General features: G+C 40.7%; 1 protein-coding gene and 1 non-coding gene across 18 annotated transcripts in view; one reads left to right on the plus strand and one right to left on the minus strand.

Moving 5' to 3' along the window:
• NRXN3 (neurexin 3) overlaps positions 1-21011 on the minus strand; it is a 1639812-nt gene that overhangs the window by 286685 nt on the left and 1332116 nt on the right. The window lies entirely within an intron of this gene.
• On the plus strand, positions 16876-16951 carry TRNAA-CGC (transfer RNA alanine (anticodon CGC)). The gene has a single exon. It is a non-coding gene; the product is annotated as a tRNA-Ala (tRNA).

The following is a 21011-nucleotide window of genomic DNA, read 5'->3' on the forward strand; positions in this document are numbered from 1 at the left end:
AGCAATGAAGTATCATAGGAAACAATATTTTCTTCCCTAATAAAATTCCCAGGAAAAGTCTTCTCATCTCTGTCTAAAACACAGTACCGTAGAAAACAGAGGGACTATTGTCTTTGAGTCTGTTAAACATTCTTGTTAGCCCTGGTGAGTTGATTCGGCCAGAACATCTTTCTGAGGTGGTAGTTTGGTGAACCTCTTATCAAGTGGGTAAAAACTGAGGTCAAAACCTCTGTGTGTGGCATGTTTAGAATATACAAGCCATGATCTCCGAGATGTCTGCTTCTTGGAAGTTCTAAGCATCCTGCTCGCTGAGAAGGCTCAATCCATAGTGACTAATGAAGAAGATGATTCGTTCATCTGACATTGCTGGGGAATGAATGAAGGTTTACCTAACTTATTTCACTAAGTGATTTTTACACCCTGAGCTTAGATTACACATAAAACTTGACCTCCCTCCACTTAAACTGCAAGTTCTGCCTCCCAAGGCAAGGTTCTAGATCTGAAGAGTCAGGGACCATCTGGTTTCCTTCAGAGGGATGGAAACAGCACGGAAAACTCAGAGCATAGTTTTCCCTGTATTTTAAGGTGAATAAAATCTTTTTGACCCATCATTACTTTTTTGTGTGTTCTTTAGCTCCATTAAATTGTGATCAAAAGAATTAAAGTATGCTTTAGGCTTCAAAATAGAGATATTCCTATTTTTGGTAAGTACCAGAACATGGTGGATCCTTAGATGAGCCTAGTTGTGAGCTCACTTTCATCTCTCTCTGTTCCGTGTCCTGATTTTAGCCCTGAATTGAGATCCACTGAAAATCCAATCTCCCTGAAATTCCTCTCTGAGTTGTCACACGAGTATGTCACGAACCAGTGGTGTACCGAGTGCTGCCAAATTCCCAAACATGGACCCAGAAGGCCCCTGTGTTACACTGACAGAACATATTTCAGCCAGAGAAGTTAAAAGCAAACATTTTACAGGGCTTTTGTCTTCTGTCTACAGAAATAGTAATACTACTACACTACCACTAATAATAATAATAACTAATCAAATGAGAAGCAAAAGCAAACCACAATGAACATAGACACAGTAATCAGCAGATGTTTTAACAGCCAAAGGCAAAGAGTGTATAGTAGTTAAATATTGCTAAGTGAAGAAAAATAACATTCAGAAGCAAGTGCCAGGGGAATTAGGTAGACAGATTGTAATTAGCAATTACCTAACCTGGATCATGTCCAGGACATAAGGTCTAACATCATCCCTACCATTCTAAGAGGCACCCTGGGGATTCTTAATAAACTAAAGTAACTAGGAACCCCTCCCCCTTTTATCTCCTATTAACATATAAAAGTCCAGCCCTATCTTATGTTCAGGGGTCAGTTCTAATCAGTATGTAGAATTTTATTTTTTTATACAAATTCAAACCATGTGATTTTTCATTTAGGTCATACACTGACTCCAAAGTCACTAATTTAAAAATTCATGGCAATTTGAACACAAGTGAGCCTGAACCATACTTAAGGACATAGTGTCATGCAAGGGTCAAAAAAATCATTGTCAAATTAATAGCTTAAACAAAACCACCAGTGAACAACTTGCTATAATTCTTTGATGCAACCTTGCACTCATCGAGAAGGAGCTGGAAGGGAGCAGAAACTGGCAAGGTTTGGGAGGGTATTCTAGCCTGGTTCTAATTACATGCAAGTCATCATGAGGTCCTTAAAACAGGACTTTCATAAGCCATGTTTTGTTATGAGTTTACATTATTTGAAAATAATAATCCTTTATTTCCTTAAAGATTATATACAATTATTACCAATATAAATGTCTGTTTCCCTTCCATTAAACTAAATTACTGTCTTCACTGCCAATGTACAATATTAGGAATATTGTGATGATGTAATGATAGCTAACTCTTCTGACGTAGCTAGAGAATGAATGATGTGTTGCAGTTAAGTGATTTTACAGATATATTTATATACCATAATTCTTTATGTGGGAAGGGGTGGGTTATAAAAATTAATAAACTAAAATGCCAAGCATTTACTGAGCACTTACCACATGAAGGGCACTGGGCCTGAGGTTGTGCCTCAAGTGGATTGCATCGTTTCATACTGAAAATGATTTAATCTTGGTGAGGCACGGCTGCGTATTTACGGTTGTATGACTCCATAATGCAACTAAGCCCCCCGGGGTCCCCCAAGTTATAAAGGGTTAGCTGTTCCTGTCATACATATTTCTCCACGGGGGAAAGTATCAAAGCAAGATCTGGTTCTAACAGTTTATGTCAGTAGAAATTCTGGAGGAAATTGCAGGGTTTGGAAAAGAAGAGAACTCAGTATTAACTGAGAAGTGGTCATGGGTCAGGAAGAGAAGTAAGAATAGAGAGAGGAAGGGGTCTCCTTATAGGGAAACTAAAAGCAATAAAAATTTCCATGATCTTGAAGTTTGCTCCCTGTTGAGCCTTAGCCACCACCCCCCCCCCATCCCCCTGCCCTGGTAAAAGTGCAGCGAGAATGGGCTTCCTGCTCACAGTAACTGAAATAAAGGGAATTGGCTCCACTAATTTAATTATTGGAGTTCACTTAATTCCTTTGTTCTGATACGGAGTTAAAGAGCCTACTAAAGACTGTCACGCTCAGAAGCCACATGGCTGGAATTGAGAGGTAGCACCTATACGGTCTCCAAAATATTCAGAGTAAATTTAAAACTGAGGGAAAGGAAAAAATTCATGTTAACCTTTGGTTAAAATGATATATCTTTGTGTCTGGGCTGTGGTGCCTGCATTCCTTTTATTTTTACACTCAACTGAAGTAATTTTCTTAACAAATATGAAAGATAATAATTTGTGCTCACTGAGTAATGCAGGTTGAAATTTAGTAAGACTCTATTTGTGAAGGAAGTGTGATTGGCAGGCTCCTGCACTATCTCAACTTCTCTATCACCCCCTCTAAGAACAGGCTAGGCCTAGGTGCTTGGCTTTATTCCCTGCTCACAGACACGTCTCTTTCTCTCAAAGAAAGATCTACCAAGTTGCCTTTGACTTATTATTCAGTCTCTGATTTTGTAACATCAAACCTAATAGGTGTTAAGAGAGCTGCCTTTTTCTGGCTATTGGTTATTCTCATAGACCTGTTGACATCGGCAAATGGCAATTTAAGAGAAACTGAAGGTGGCAAGAAACCCCTGACTACTGATGTTCACACCCAATTCTGAGTCGATAGGCTGTGAACATCTCCACTGCCAAGCTCCCCAACCTTGAATAAGTACATGCCCTTTTTAAAAGAAAAAAACACTTTTGGAGATGGCCCCCCCTTCCCATCATTCCAGTTCTTTTTGTTTTAGCATCATATAAGCATAGGCACACATAAAAGTAGTCACAATCTGCCTCTGCTTATAACCTTTAGGCAGCCGAAATAGATTTACAAATTAAATACAGATAAATCTATCAAAGTTGTAAATTTTTAATTAACAATATTAAATTAACATGACAGCTGATGTTCCTTAATTTAAATAAAACTGTTATGTCCTGTTATAAACATAATACGCCTGACCTCTCAGGCGCAGGGTCTGCTGACGTCTTCACGCTTGCGCTGAGCAAAGCTTACTGTGATTCTATTCGCCCTCCGATTTCCTCCATTTGAAATACTGTGAGACCTCTGTTTATTGTGGTACACTCTGATACGATATTATTTTTTGCATAGCACAAACACATCTTCGATATTCTCAACCTGACTCTGTTCTTCTCTCATTAGCCGTCGACAACTAAAGCAGGACCAGTCTGGCCCCCACGTGGTCATGAGCCCAACTCAACACAAGCATTAAAATCCTATAAAAAGCACCTGGTTACTGAGTGGTTGTGGCTGTATCATTTAGAACATGCTTATATTATGGATTTTTGGGATTGTCATCTGCCACTTGCAGAGAACTCTCTGAACCGTGAAAAGGCATCCTTGGAAAACTCCTTCCTTATAGGAGCCATATATGACTGTGAACTCTCTATTCCAACCAGCTTCACCATCCTGAAGTCCAGATAAAGGGTGGGGGACTGTGGGGGCCGGGCAGGGAGGTGTTCATGATTATTTCTCACTGTATTTAGCACTTCAGGATTCTCAGCTAAAATTCTCATTTTGTGCTTTTTGTGAGTGGATTGTCAATACTGTTGAAACTCTACCTTGGTCATTAGATAAATCAAGTTCTACTGAAGAGGCATGGTAAATTTGCATAACGCCAATTACCATTTTAGACACCACTATCAGATATGTGAGGAATGGTGTCTGAGACCCAAACCACTTTCTCTTTTCCTCTATGGTCTCCTTTATTTTCAACTCTCTTAAAAGCTAGTACACCCATGAGGTTGACATACCCCAAACCACTAAGCAAAGAAAAATAGTTAGAACCTAGGAACACTCTTTTTAAAGATTCTTGACATGGGTTAAATTATAAAACATATAAATACACTTTTACATGTAGCTTTGCCTATTACTAAAAGCTATAATCCTTGGTCACAGTTTCTCTGTTCCTTTGCTGCCTGACCCACCTAACCGTAATTTTCCTTTTTCCTCTAGGATGGACCCTCTTGGTCACTTATTGCATAAGGACAGAGAACCCACTAAGTAGTCAGCTACCTTAGCTGCTGCTTGGACTCACCTGGGCAGCAATTTGGGCTCCCTACCCAAAGAAGTCAATAAGGGCCAGCTATTTGCAGGAGGGGTGGCTGCTGTGTCCCAGTGGGAATCATTTGAGACCATTTTTCTCTCACTGATACAGAAGAGAGAACCACTTACAGTAGAAATGCAGTCAGCTTGCACCACGGAATTCAATGACCCAGCCCGCCACTGGCCACAGTGCGCCCGGCAGTTAGAAGAGGGACACAGGATAAAAGGTTTATCTTGCTTTCCCCTTTATATTCTTTAAGAAAAGGTGTCATTAATTGAACTTGTTAGACTTCACATTACTTCCAGGTAGCTCCTCTCTGATAAAATGGAAATTTCTTTAATGAGACCCAGTTTTGATAGATTGTACTCTTGTGGAAATATTCCTACAGTTAACTAGGCAAATATTAAGGTTGATCCTCGCCAATTTTGTGGCCGTGTTCTCAAAGCTCAGACAGGGAATTTCAGGAAGTTAAAGATGTTCTCACATAGAATCTTTATTAGTCCCATATGCCCCTTGAAACTGATATCCAAAAAGTACCTTGCTCCCTGCATCAAAAAGGGGTATCCTCTGTGAATTGAGTAGCTAGATGAACATCAGGGCACAAGTGAAAGGTGAGAGCCCACTGGGATGGGCCTGAGTCACATCTTAATTTTCATACATGGCACTTGAATATGTAACTTTTAGTTTTTCTAATCCTCAGTTTCCTATTCATAAAATGGTAATAATATATTAGATCTTCATTATAAGATGATGCACTGTAAATAAAAACTAGCATTTAAGAAAGTCTGTTGTCTACTTTCAAAGAAGTTATACCTGTATAAAAACTAAAAGGGTTTTGCAATGAGCTAGCTTTTCAGAGTGACTCTGCTGAAATCCCTGATGAGTAGAGCTTATTAGAGCAGGTTAAAATTTTTTCTTATATTTTATCCAGGGCCTTCTATATAATGAAATACTATGGATCAAAGTTTCTTCCATGCTCAATGAGGAACTGAAGTTCTTCATTGATTAACTGAGCACAGATTCTGATTATAAGTCAAAACACTTTTTAGAAAAAAATAAAATCACCCATCAACAATTGTGATCTTTTTATCCCTTTTTCTTTTTTCAAATTTGTACAGTCCTAGAAATATAGCCCAGGGGTCTAGCTGAAGGATAAGCAAGGTAAGTATTTACCTGACTTATTCATATAAACTACTAGTTCAGGCTTTTCTTGAACTCTAACTTCTAAGCTGGAGGGATTGAAATGTTAAACCAAATCCAAAACTGTATGGCATTTATGTGGAAACCAGTGAGACTTCAGAGTATGTTTATCGCTGGTGATTGGGCAGGAACTAAGGGAGGGGTATAGATGGGGAGTTGGCACCGAGATGGCAATTTGGCAGTTATCTGAGGCCGTCACTGGTGTTGATACACTGACTGATCTGTATACCAGGCAGTATCTTTCTATATGAAACAACACACTGGTACTTTTTACAGCACCAACTGCCATTGAGATCAATGGTCCAAGCCTCCTTTTCATTTCAATAATAAAGGCAATGCTGCTTGACATGACAGGCTGAGAGCAATGGAGCGGCCACAAGAGAAGACATTATTCACACATTTAAGTGAAAAATGGCATTCACGTGCATCTCGCTCCAAAGGTAGGGCCTATAATTTGCACTATTACAATACTGAATCTTGTTATTAGAGTGGTAGAATGGGGATAGGGATTGCTGGGTTTTATGCCCAGCTCTGATAAGGAATATAACTCCAGGCAAGTCATTGAAGTCCCCTGCACTTTAAGCTGGCTTGCTGAAATGGGCGTATTGCCACCTGCTTAACAGAGGAGAATCCTATGCAAGAGCTGAAATTTATATGATGCTTAATTATGCTTCAGACCAATTTAACTTGAAAGTCCAATTTATAATGATGAGCAAACTATTTTTGGAAAATAGGTAAACACCGTGAACTCTCATTAAGCCTCTTCTGAAAGGTTGATAACAAAAACTAATTCACATGAATGCTATAGATATCACTATATTGAACAAAGTCATTAGATAATATGTCTGGGATTGTGAACAATTAGTATGAACAAACATGAATATTTGGACATGTTTTCCAAAGCTCCTTTCCCACAATGTAGGTTAGCTAGCTTCTTACAAATTCCAATGTTACAACACCCCCTCACTAAATCTAATTATGTGAATTTATCAATCTCAAATAAATGTCCCTACCTTAGGATAAAACCATGAAGAAATTCTACTAGATAAATCAAAAATAGATGCCAACTGTCGATAAAAGTGACTCAATTATCAGGATAGAAACATCTGCCAGGAAAATAACAGTAAAATGTGTAACTAAAAAGGAATCCCATCACAGCTGAGTCAAACTACAGGGTCTGTCAATCTGAGTGAGAAAAAAATAAAATAAAACATGTACCTTTCTTCTAAGCTCCAAGAATGAACAAACATCGGTAAACTTGCAAAGATGGCAGATTTGTGCAGCTGCCAACAGATATTTTTAAATGTGTCTTTTATTTCTTGCTACATCCTGACAACATTATTGCTCCGTGTAGTCAACATCACAATATGGCTCTGCTGTCTATTCCAAGAAAAAGAAAAAGTCAGATCCATATGTCTGCTCGTTTTTTCTCTCTCCGTGACCTCTCCCGTTTCCCTCACGCTCTCATTTCCTCTTCCTTTGCAGTTTTACGGCACAGCGTTACCAGTTTTATTCAGCAACTGGAGAAAAACAATTTGACGGCGCTCGACTATTGCAACATCCGGACTGACCTGCTTCTCTCCCTCCTCTCTCCCCAACGAGTAGCAGTAATAAAAGCTCAACAACTCTAAAAGCAATCGATTCAGAAACGGTGTGGTGCAATTACCAGCCCGGATGGCAGCAAAGACTTCCAGTAAAGTAAAGGAAAGACAAATACAGTCTCTGCAGTGGGACTGGCCTCTGTGGCACAAGCAGCCCTCTGGCCATAAAGAGGCACTAAGCAGTACGTGGTGTGATGGAAGAGGTGAGTGGCTGGATAGCCGGAGACCCGGGAAGAGAGGGTAACCTCTTTAAGCCCCAGTGGATTGTGGATAGGCAGCTGGTTCCAAGGTGATATCCCTCCGCATATTCTATATTGGACCTGTGACCCCTCCATAGATTTTTCTGTAGCTTCCCATATAAGGTTTCCTGCTGCACTGTACTATCACGTCACTTTCTACGACAAGCCCATCCCTCCCGTTTACCCCCATGAGGTGAAGTTAAGCGGAATCATTAGAGCATTCATTCTTTCAGAGCTTCCAAAGCCCTGAGAGTGGCCTTAGTAATGTGTACACCAGGCCATGTGTTTTTCTTTAAACTTTGTAAAGCAAGATATCTTTTTTTTTTTCTTTTTTCCAGAGCTGGAAACGGGGAGAGAGACAGTCAGACAGACTCCCGCATGCGCCCAACCGGGATCCACCCGGCACGATGCTCTGCCCACCAGGGGGCGATGCTCTGCCCCTCCGGGGGGGGGGGGGTCACTCTGCAGCGACCAGAGCCACTCTAGCGCCTGGGGCAGAGGCCAAGGAGCCAACCCCAGCACCCGGGCCATCTTTGCTCCAATGGAGCCTTGGCTGCGGGAGGGGAAGAGAGAGACAGAGAGGAAGGAGGGGGGGGAGGTGGAGAAGCAAATGGGCGCTTCTCCTATGTACCCTGGCCGGGAATCGAACCCGGGTCCCCCGCACGCCAGGCCGACGCTCTACTGCTGAGCCAACCGGCCAGGGCCAAAGCAAGATATCTTAACTACAGTAGGTGAAGAACCCAGTATCTTTCCACTCTAAACTCTCCTCCATCACAATCCCCTCATGTACGGGAGTAATAAAGTGGCAGTCAATGTATCTGGGATCTAACTAATGGGAAGTTGAGTTGGGATATATTTGGTTCTTTGGTGGGATAGCTTTGTGTAGTTCACAATCATATCCTTGTAGAATTAAGTTATTGTTCACTGTCCAGGCGTATTAATGGCTTCCAGAATTCTCCTCCCCTGTCCAGTGCTATGTTACCCAATAAGCTGCTTGGGTCACCCAGGACCAGTGTTTGTATCTTGATGGAGGTTAGCCCAAAATTGCAACAATCCTTAAAAAATTCACTTGACTTTATCAATATAAACTTGTTTAAACTAAATTAATAAAAAACATGCAATGTATGATCAACCAGGCTAGAGGACAGACTGAATTATGTTTCTCTTCTATCTGTAGAAAATGATATTACAAAATTGTCATATGAAAAGGCATTCAGAAAGAACATAATATCACAGGGAAAAAGTGTCATAGAAGTATGTCATGCAGTTAATTTAAAGATAGTATGCTATTTTATGCACCTATGATTATGATGATCAGATTTAACTTTTTAAATTTTTTCATCATTTATCATATTTTACCATTCTAAATCAAATATTTGTTTTTTTTCTTAAAGAAGTCTCCTCTTGTCTAACCAGACGATGGCGCAGTGGATAGAGCATCAAACTGGGACACAGAGGACCTAGGTTTGAAAATTCAAGGTCAGGGGCTTGAGTGCAGGCTCATCTGGTTTGATCACAGCTCATCAGCTTGAACCCAAGCTCGTTGGCTTGAGCAAGTGATCACTCAGTCTGCTGTAGCCCCCCGGTCAAGGAACATATGAGAAAGCAGTCAGTGAACAACTAAGGTGCCTCAGTGAAGAATTGATGCTTCTCATCTCTCTCTCTTCCTGTTTGTCTCTTCCTATCTGTCCCTCTCTCTGTCTCTTTGTCACTAAAAGAAAAAAGCTCTCTCTCTCTCTCTCTCTCTCTCTCACACACACACACACACGCACACACATACACACACACACACGTTGTAAGCTTCAGATCCGACAAAGTGAAAACATTTCCCATGAACTCTTTTCTCTTTAGTCCCTTTCTCCAGGATATTCTTGCTAACCCTTAGGCATTATTCCCCTCTCCCCCTTCAGAAATGCCAATTGGCCTGGAACCTCTCTCATAAACACTTAGATCTAGTTTACACTATGGCCAACCAAACAGAAATCAGGTGTAGTGTAAAAATCTATCCAACTCTGTTTTCATACAAAGCTTTACACACTGCATATTCACAATATAAATACTGACTTGAGAAGCAGCACTTCACAAAGTACGTTCAACTTTGGCAATAATCTGAGATGCTGATGGGTTTTCATGTGTAATGAGTTGTGTGAACCATTGGGTTTGAGAACCAAGAGGTTTTTAAGTAGGAAGGAATGGAGAGGGAGTTCTTTTCCACAGGAATGTTCAGTCTTTAATATGTGAATTGGCATTATGCCTATCCAAGAGAAAGAATATAGTAGTCAGTATTTCCAAAATTTATCTGATTATGATTTTTATTTCTTATGGAAAGGGATTTTTTCTTGTGTGTGTGTGTGGGGGGGGGTGGGTGGGTGGGTCATCCTGTTAGAAAGAGAACAGGCAGAGACCTGGAAATCAGATTTATCAAGTCTACAGCTAAATTATATCAGTTTTACTACCAATCTCAAGACGTAGATAGATTAGTATAACACTTACCACACTGTAATGAAGTTATATGACTCTATCTCCTTTAGATCATGAGCCCATACCAGGCAAGCGCCACAGATTCACTATCTATTTGTTGTTTTATATCAGCTATTAGGGACATAAAGGTGACCTCAATCTGTAATAGGTAACGAAGGTAATAAGTAGAATATAAAATAGAATTCTTTAACAACCAATACGGTAATTATTGTGTTTGCAGAGTGAGGGAAAGGGAAGTCAAGCCAAGCTACAGAGAGGATGTGATGTTTGGGTTGGGCCTTGAAGAAGAAATTGGATGAGCTGAGTTAGTCATCAATGAGTGGGGGTAAAAGGGGCAGAGAAGAGGTGAACAGAAGCACAAGATTACATGTGTTTTTGTTTACATCTATATGCCACATTCCTGATGTAATGACTAAGACCTAATACCTGCTCCAAAATGTTTACTAAAATGAAGTGATTTCATCATCTTCCTATCCATCCAATCAGTCAGCATTTCCTTTACTCAGTGTGCCCCTTGACCAAATGGTGATTATGCTCATCCATACTGGTCTCATGGAGAAAGCATGTGAAATGCCACTTAGAAAATGAGTTTCCTAAAGGAATGAAAGAGTCCGGTCATGCTTGTCGATACTGACTTTAACAATAGGTGCTACACAATGCCCACTCTCCCTATGATGTTCTGTAAAAGCCAAGCCATCTTTCTCTCCTCCTAGCCACCGCTGTGGATTAAAACAGTGCCCAAGAGAGATAATGTGATAATGTTCCCATTCCCCTGACACTCGGCCATGGAAGAGAGGGGCCTATGTTCAGTTCTGGAGTGACTTGTATTTCTCTTTCCAATCTCCACTAAAGTTGGCTGAAAGGTAAGGACAAAGCCAGTGACAGCAGCAGGAGAACAGGGATGATCCATTTCTAGCATTATTTTTGTGGGGTAATTTGGCCAGAAAACCCATGGTAGAGAAAAGCTGAAAATTATGGTCTGGGAACAAAGCAAGTTGGCAAGGTGAAAATATGTAAGGTAGAATGCTAATGTGCATCGTCCCTGGCTTCAATGAAACAGGCTTTGTTTCTTTAGGGCTGGAATAAAGAGAAACATAATTTAGAACTATGCTGTGCCTTTGAACATGCATACCTGGGATACCTCGTCCATCTTCTCAACCCAGTATACTCCTAGACAGCCTTCATCACCAGGCTCATACCTCGCTATTTCTGCATAGCTTTTCCAGCAGGCAGAGCAAGTGGTTCTGATCTGCATGCTCCCTTGACGAGGTGTATATGTCCCTACTCTTATGGAATAAACGTGTGTTGTAACTTTATCAAAGACTTAGATTCTGAGGACTTGGGGTCAATGCCAGATCTCGTCTTTCTCTAGATCCCCAGTACCTTGCACACTGACTACCACTGATATAAACTCAGTAAATGGCACCCTTTACCATTATTACTTTGCAGGGTGATACATAAACTACATAAAGGAGGCCAGCTGAGTTTCTGACATTGTGTCTGTTGAACAAATCCAAACTTACTATGGTCCTGCCCTCCCCAAAACACCATCACGCCTAGGTAATTTGGTTTTCCTTGCTGTTTATATGCATTTATTTGTTTGTCTATTTGTTTTGAACACATCAAGTTTTTAAAGAGAATGCTCTCTCCTTTTTTCTACCCATTCAAATCTCAGCAATGGTCAAGGCCCTGGTCCCAAACCACCTTCTCTGAAGCAACCTATAAAATTGGAGAAAATATTTGCAAAACACTTATATCTGATAAGGGATTAATGCCCAAAAAATATAAAGAACTTATACAACTCAATAGCAAAAACAAAAAACAAAGAAAAATCCGATTTTAAAATTTGCAGAGGGACTGAACAGACATTTTTCAAAGAAGACATGCAGATGGCCAACAGGTACATGAGAAGATCCTCAACACCACTAATCATCAGAGAAATGCAAATCAAAACCACAATGAGATACCAACCACCTCACACCTGTCAGATGACACCTGGCTATCATCAAGAAGGCAAGTGATAACAAGTGTTGGTGAACACACTTGAGAAAAAGGAACACTTGTTGGTAGAAATGTAAATTGGTGCAGCAACTGTGGGAAGAAATATCTGTACTCCCATGTTTATTGCAGCACTATTCACAATAGTCAAGATATAGAAACAACTTAAGTGGCCATCAAAGGATGGATAAAGATGTATTTCCCCATGTATAAGACGCACCTTAATTTTGGGGCCCAAAATTTGAAAAAAAAATGTATTACATAAAGTTATTGAACTCTAGTTTTATTCATCATAAAATTCATACAACTCAACATCACTGTCAAAACTCCCAGCTGTGTCCTCATCTGTCTGATGATGAATCACTGTCTTCATATATTGCCTTGTCCTCAGTTCCATCTATGGCATTTGAAATGCCACACTTCTTAAATGACTTGAAAACCACTGTATAAGATGCACCCAGTTTTTAGGCCCCAAACTTTTCAAAAAATTGTGCATCTTATTCATGGGGAAATATGGTAGTGTGTGTATATATATATTGAATACTACACACAATTGAATATTATTCAACTATGAGAAAGAAGGGAATGTTGTCATTTGTGATAGCATGAATGAACCTTGAAAGCATCATACTAAGTGAAATGAGTTAGATAAAGACAAATATTGTATGATTCAATTATTGTATATGAAATCCAAAAAGCCAAATTTCTAGAAATAAATAGTAGAATGTAGTTACCAGTGGTTAGTGAGTGGGGAAAATGGGGAGATATAGGTCAAATGGTATAAATTTCCAATTACAAAATAAGCTCTAGGAACATAATGCAACTTGATTAAATGCATTATATTGAATGCTATTAAGAGAGTAGATCTTAAATGTTCTGACAGCAACAACAAAAATAAAATGGTAACTGTGTGGCGTACTGAAGGAGTTAGTTATAATGCTAGAATGGTAATCATTAAGAAATGTAGGTATAAGTATATTAAATCAACACATTATATAACTCACCCAATGTTATATGTCAATTATATTCTAATAAAGCTGTGATAAAAAAAAAAATCATCACATCTTTAAAGAATTCCCTGGCTACTCCTGATCTTATTGAGGGTTTTCTCTTCTGAAGTCATGAAACATTACAATGAAAGTCATCTACTACAACTGTCAACAGTGCCTGAATTTTTCACAGCTGAAACCCCAATATTTTATAGCACATACTTTATATCAAGTATGTGTGATGCCATTGTCAGTCCACCTCCCTGTGAATTAGACAAATCACCCAAACTACATCAAATGAACTCCCCGAGGAAGGAAAGAATGCTGGGCATTCATCTGTATTGCTCACTAAAAATAACTGCTTAAAAGTGGTATGACTACAAAGACTGCGGGACTAAGAATCTATTCTACTTGTCCTGTTTTCAACGGAGTCTAAACAAATATGCTGTAAGCATTTCTTCTGCAATGACTCAAGCCTCACCTGACCTCTAGAACTTGACTCAGAGAAAATCTTATGCCGGGCAGAGTAGCTGAGTGCCTTTTGAAGAAGAGACTGGGGCCTCTGGCCTCCTCCTACTTTCTCATGAGGATGGCTACTGCTTGACAGTTCTGATGTCACACCCACTTGTGTGGCACACTCATGAGCATCTATAATGCTCCCAGTTGACTTTTAATACATCTCTTTAGTAAGGGTCAAAGTAAACAAATAAAAGTGGAAAACACACTATTTTTCAGTCGCACCTTGAATTGCTGGAGGAAAGGCCTCCATTTTCCAATGAGTAAAAAAGAAGTCTGATTATGTCATGTTCAATAAGAAACTGGACAGCACCCTGAGTAGTTTGGCAGAGAATTAGTAGGGTAGTTAATGCATTTCCACAACCTTGGTCTCCATTTTTCTACCATATCCGTGCCAATTTGGTACCTTCGTTTCACCCACCCTGTGTTCTTCTCTCCCCTTCCCGAGATTTCATACATCACCTGCAACCCATCAAGTACCCTCAGGTGTCCGTCCATTGGCTCACAGAGCAACCTTCTCTGTTGTTTTTCTGGAGTCTTCTTTCTCAATTATTTTCCCAACTTCCAACCTTTGCCATCAAACCTTCTTTAAACAACAATAACAACAACAAAACCCAGTTAATTTACATCAGAATACAAGTAATTAACATCAAAACTGATCTTTCCTGGCTTCCCTACCCGCAAAATCTTGCTTTCAGCCGTGATACAGATCATCCCATCAGAACAGATGAACCCAGTGAGGACTCCCAAAATAATATATTTCTGTCTCAATGGAGAGGTTTCTGCTCATTCCTAAATAGGTATGGATCTACCGTGCATTGGGCTGAGTGTTAATAAAAATAATAACAAAGAAGACACGGTTCTGTACAGGTAGTTAGCCCAGGTGCGAGGTGGAGACTAAAGGAGAGGTCACTCAATCGAGTGTCTAAGTGTGTATCCAAATGTTCTGCCACTGCCCTGTGCCTGTACAGACCTGCTATCTTCTAAACTCCAGGGAAGACCCGGAGTGATTAGCACCCTTCTCTTGCATCTGTGTGGATCACCCATGGGCCACCTCTCCAACTCTGATGTCACTTAAATAGATTTCTCAGGATTCTGCTCCTAGGACAGTTGTGTGCATGTAGTTATCACAGAATCCAAGGAGTGGGTGAGGTAGGTGAGATGTGATGGAGCACACCAAGTAACTGCGTAGTGAATAGCAGTTTAGGGTCTGAAATCACACAGATCTGGGTAAGAGTTTCGACAGCACCCCTACCAGCTGAGTCTTTAGGTAAATTAAATGAATCAATCTCCCTGGGTTACTTTCTTTCTTTTTCATTCTTTTTTCTTCTTTTCATAAAAGGAGCTTTCAAAAGTGACCAACTGATATAGGTCAAGTAAAGATTTTAACCTTTTATATTACAATCATATTCAATGGTCGTGACAACCTTACTGGCTGCTATTGTTAAAAACACAGAGAATAACAGAGCTCAGAGATATTATGTAATTACCTATATTCACACAGCTCTTAAGTGGCAACCCTATACTCTGCTTCCCACTGTCACATGCAGTAATCAAACCTGCACACCGTACGGGCTTGCAGTGAGAAGGACATCAAATATTATATGCAAAGTAGCTATACCACTTCACTTGCAGGCACCCAATAGGTGTTAGCTGCTTTCTCTCTCTTCCTTTTTCCTTGTAGTCAGTACATTTTGCTATTTGGATTCACTGGAGAAACTAATTTGGAAACAACAACAGCATACCACATTTGGAAATAAAAGCACTGAAGCATTCTTAGACACAAAGTAGAAAAAATACTGTTAGTTGGACTTTGTCACTTCTAATGCATCTCTGGAAGGAAAAACTGTAACTCTGTATACAAGGACCCGCAACGCTCTTTGTTCAAGGGACTGGGAACATCTGGAAGAAAGAGCACTGGAAAGTGGGGTGTCCCCTGGGTGTTGTCCGACAGTTGTCCCTTAGTACTGTAGTTTCTTCAGGGGTCAAATGACAACAACCCTCTGATGCATTTGTGACAAGCTGTGCACTTAGCCATATGCTCAGACACACTAGAAATTTCCCCAGCGATAGATTTCCTAGCAAGTTACTTACCCTAACCATGCTTGCACCTCCTAGGGTTTTATAGTCCCTTCCAACTTTTGAGTGCTTCAGTTTCACCAAGTTTGGTTTCTGTCCAAAATCCAGTCCTTCCCCAAGTGTCTGTCCCTGGGGCCTGAGCTAAATGCTGGCCTCATGCCTGCCTGAATGAGGACAGACCGCTCCCCAGCTCAAGATGCACCCCATGTTCTCTAACCCTCTAGGGGAAAGAAACGTGTGTGAGAAATCATCATCTGGAATTTTTTGAAAAGAGAGAAAGAACAAGGGAAAGGCGTCTGGAGGAATGGTGGTTGAGTAATAAAAACCAATGTTTCATTAAAGCTGCATTCCACCCAATACCATTAACATCAAATACTGCTGTGTCCTTTGGTCTTAGTGGGAGACCACAGTCCCTCAAAATCGGAGCATTTGGGTTTGCTTTTCTTATCATTTCCATGCTTTTTGATTTTAACATGTTTGCAAACAGTCTCCTAACCATTACTATTCTCCCTCCCTCAAAGATGTTATAAATTCTGAGCAGAAAGTAAGGGGCCAGGAAGTGTATGTGTAAGAGTGTGTGTGTGTGTGTATGTTTGTGTGCGCGCGCATGCGCGTGTGTGTAGAAGATGTAGCAGATAAACTAATACTTATTAAGCATTTCTTACATGCATGCACTATTCTGAGAGGATGAAAATAAATCTCTTATTAACCCTGGGAAGTAGCTAGTATGTATCAGCCCATTTTAGAGTTGCAGGAAGCAAAATTCAGTGTGCAAATAACTTCTTTAAGGTCACACAGCTCCTAAATGCTGTAAGTCTGACTAACTTAGTTTTAAATTGAGAGGTTTCTCCTTTAATTTCTAAGATACAGCTACCCCTGGCTGGTGGGCAAGGGGAGTGGAAACAGGGTGTCAGCTCATTGCTGTATGACTGGCAATTGGGCAAGATTAAAGAAGGGAAACACTGAATTTAGAGAGATCTCCCTATCACTTCCCTGATAAAATGTCACTTTACACATGCCAGTTATTCTGAGTGTTGGTCACAGTGGTGTCTAATCTGAGGGCAGAGTTAGGTAATAGTTTTGGCATAGAAGATCACTGAGTCAAAACTGTCTTTGGAGCCCTGGCCAGTTGGCTCAGTGGTAGAGCATCGGCCCCGCGTGTGGAAGTCCCGGGTTCGATTCCTGGCCAGGGCACACAGGAGAGGTGCCCATCTGCTTCTCCACCCTTCCCCCTCTACTTTCTCTCTGACTCTCTTTCTCTCCCACAGCCAGGGCTCCATTGGAGCTAAGTTGGCTGAGCACTGAAGACGGTTCCATGGCCTCTGCGTCAGGTGCTACAATGGCTCTGATTGCAGCGGAGCAATGCCCCAGAGGGGCCAAGCACCGCCCCCTGGTGGGCATGCCGGGTGGATCTCGGTCGGATGCATGCGGAAGAAGTCTGTCTGTCTGCTGTCCCCCTGCTTCTCACTTTGGAGAAATACAAAAAATAAAAATAAAAAAAAACACAGTGTTTGAAAATCGAGCCCATCCACTGAATACAGTGCTCTGGCAGCACTCCGCAAGCCAAGTGCTGGCATTGTGCCTTTAGCAGACATTTCTGTCTCTTCGGTTGCTCACCAAGTGAAGTTACTAGCTTGCGTTTGGAGACCATGTTGCACGACAACTATGTACTATGTCTTTTAGGACTAGAATTATGCTTTACTCAGGGAGGAGAGATGCTTGGCCTTGAGAGGCCTATAGGAATGCAGAAATTGAGGGTCTGACAGATTTAAGCCCCCCATTAATTCTGACTCCCAGGCCTAAAGCTTACTGAAGGAAACTGTGGTTAAAAATGCCACACTATTTGAATTATTCGGAGGTGTTCTTACACTGGCTCTCTCCTCCTGCATCTCCTTACCCCTTACCCTGCATTATTGATGTCGTCTGAGTCAAAAACATGTATGCTGCCATTCCACTGTGTTCACATGGAGAAAGGAGTCACAGGCAATGCACATACAAAATAATATGTCATCGAAGACTCTTTCCAATTAACTCTGGAAGGCATGAGCTGTGTACATAATCTTTGTTTGAACAGAGGTGCTTCTGGTGTCCGGGGATTATTTAAGCCTTCTGATGAATCAATGAACTCATTTTGTAATTGCCAAAATGCCATCTGCCCCCCACCACCCCGTCTTAATGGCTCTCTCCTCACTGTCTTCCACTCTATGAACGTTGTCACTTCAGAGCATCACTATTCTATAGAAATGGCCTCTGCATATGCTTGTAGGTTCCCAAATTCCCCACAGAGAAGGGTCCTTATGGGACAACAATAGCTTAAAGTTCATCTCTTTCAGCTTAAGAGACAGACACCTCATGTAACCAACAAGGGAACTAACAATGTCAGTATAATTTGAAGCAAGATTTGGCGAGCTAGTGAACTGAATTTAAATTCAATACGTATTCAGTCCTCAGTGTGCTCAGTGTGAATGGTATCAGTAGCATTGCTGTTATTTGAAGGCCAATTTCTGGAGGCCATATACAAGGTATTGCCTTCAATTTGCACAGCGTTAAAAAAAAGCAATGTAGTGGGACACTGTTGTTCACAGTGATGACTTCAGAGTAAAGATTATTGCAGCATTTGACATGACAGGATGTAATTACAAGCACTGATGTTTTATAAGAGCGTCCGATCTTCAGAAACAAATGGCTTAATTTCTCAAAACTCCAGGTGGAATGTGTATAGCCTTGTACAGGGCCTTCTCTACAGGAGGGGCTCTACCCATGTTCGTTGAATGAACAAAGGGGAATCAGATCATTAAAAAGAAAGTCAGTAAATTAGGGGATTGGTGGATCAATATTTGATTTCCAGCTGTAACGAGAGCTTTTCCTGGTGTTTTGCCCCTCTGTATTATTCTAGCTTGACTGCAGTGAATGGCCATTTCATCAAGTGCCCTCATTCCTCTCCCTGAGTCTGCTCCTCTCCCTACCGTAGAAGCAAATGAGCTCCAGCCTTTTAAAAGTTAATAATAAACACTCAGCCTGTCGGGCTTCGGCTGGGGTTATTGATGGGAAGTGGCTTGATGGAGAGGCCTTGCTCCAGCGATAAACTTGTATATCAGAAAGTAAATCTAGTAGAATAGAAAATCTATCCACCACTTGCACTAGCAGTTGGGAGGTTTATATTGAGAGTACAGATTCTTTTTTTTTTTAAATTCCAAGTAATTTCGAGTCTTCTTTCTTTGAACCCAATATTTTTATTTTCCTCATATCCCCTTCCCCCACGAAAAGGAGGTATTACATGTTTACTCTTGACAGTCACACCATTTTGCACGTACAAATAACTTTTTCATCTTAAACACTCAAACATCGTACATAGACTAACACCCATATCAGACAAAAATCCTAGGGGAATGTTTCTTATTAAATGTAATTCATTAACTGAAACACAAAGATTTTATTTTTTAATTGGTTTTACCCAGCAGTACCGAAATGAGTCTCAGGATTACAGGAAATAATAATACCATTGATTATATTTCTGCTATAATACTGGCACATTTGTTCTATTTAATTTAAGCAAAACAATCATATGAGGAAAAGATTTTCTCCATTTAAGAATAAAGGAATCTATGGCTCAAAATCTTGTAACTTGCCAGAAAGGATACAGCTAGCAAGTGCCAGTGTAAGAGCATGAACTCAGGTGTGGATTATTACAAGACCGTGACTTTTTCACTGGATTTTGTAAGGTCAGTGGATAATGGGGGATGGTCACATGGGGAACCCAGACCTGCGAACTTTGCTAGGACCGCCCGCAACCAAGCGCACCAAAAGAGGCTTCACAGGAACCGTTTGGAAAAAGCGACCGTCTGCCAGCCAGTGAGATTTCACCACGTCATATTAGCTCGACTTCCCTAGAGGGACCCCTTTAAATATCTCCCATGCGGTTTAATCCTTGCAACTTCCCTGGCCTCCATCTGGCCTCCATCTTTCTTTCCTCGGGGCCAGGGAACCTCACCGGGCAGGATGCGTGCTCTGTACTCAATAAAGCCTTTTGCTATTCCACACTTTGTGGCTCCGAGCCCTCTTCCTTCCTTCTCGGCGGGGAAAAATACCTTACAGATATCACACAACCTGTGCAGGCCACAGAAAAGTAGCTTATTGGTGTGGAGAGGTTACACATTGCATTTGAGCATATTTTTAGCAAATTATTCTATTTCTTGATGTGGAAAAAAGAAATTATACACTGTCTCTAACTAGTAATCGGGAATGTGGTAAGTGAAATAATGGCTTCCCCGAATATATTGTATATGTAAAACCTGAGACTATGTTACCTTCCATGGTACAAAGGGGAATTAAGGGTGCTAATCAGATGATCTGAAGATAGGGAGAGTATCCTGAATTATCAACATGAGACCAATGCATCCACAGGGTCCTATTCTCTCTAATTTAGGCCAATATTAATAAGGGATGCTGTTAAGTCAAAACACTTCCATCATACATGCTGTGTACCCTTCCCACACTTGCTTACATGTTCTCTTAGCATTTTTTTTCTAACTATATCATGCATATTAATATAATGCTCTCAATGAATTCAGAGATATCTCAAAAGCAAGGAGCTCTGCTTGCTTCATTGTAATGAATATTGTGCTATTTGTCTAGGGCCTATTTAGTGACTCAACCCTGCCCCCAAACACCATTACTGCTTAGTTATGGGAGCAGAACTGAGAGCTCCATCGTGCCCCATAATTCAGCCACCCTAGCCCCATTGGGACACTGGGACATTGGAAAACTCTTTTCACTTGCATTGCCTATGTTTTTCATTTGTCTTCTCTTCTTGGGGTGAGATTAATTAGTTTCTAAAATTTGAGTCCACAGAGCTGCTCTATAGGTATTAGGAAGCAAAGAAATCAGACTTCAGGGTCCTTAGCTTGAGGTTATAAAATAACTGCCTACAAGGCAACTTGTTTGGTCCAGCCTACCAAGGGATTTCTTAAACACCACTATTTAAAAGTTGGTCAATTTTTTTTAATTTAGAAAATTATACTCAACAGGTGACACTGATCAACAAGAGTACACATAGATTTTGAGTAAACATCTCCACATCATTTGGACAGTGCATTATGTTGTGTACCCAACACCCAAAGTCAAAACATCCTCTATCACCTTATATTTGTCTCTCTTTACACCCTTCACCCAACCACCTCCCCCTCCCTCCACACACCCTTTCCCTCTGGTAACCACTGCACTCTTATCTATGTCCATAGGTGGGATATAAAGT

This window comes from Saccopteryx leptura, chromosome 6 (genome assembly GCF_036850995.1).
Source record: "Saccopteryx leptura isolate mSacLep1 chromosome 6, mSacLep1_pri_phased_curated, whole genome shotgun sequence".
Classification (NCBI taxonomy): Eukaryota; Metazoa; Chordata; class Mammalia; order Chiroptera; family Emballonuridae; genus Saccopteryx; species Saccopteryx leptura.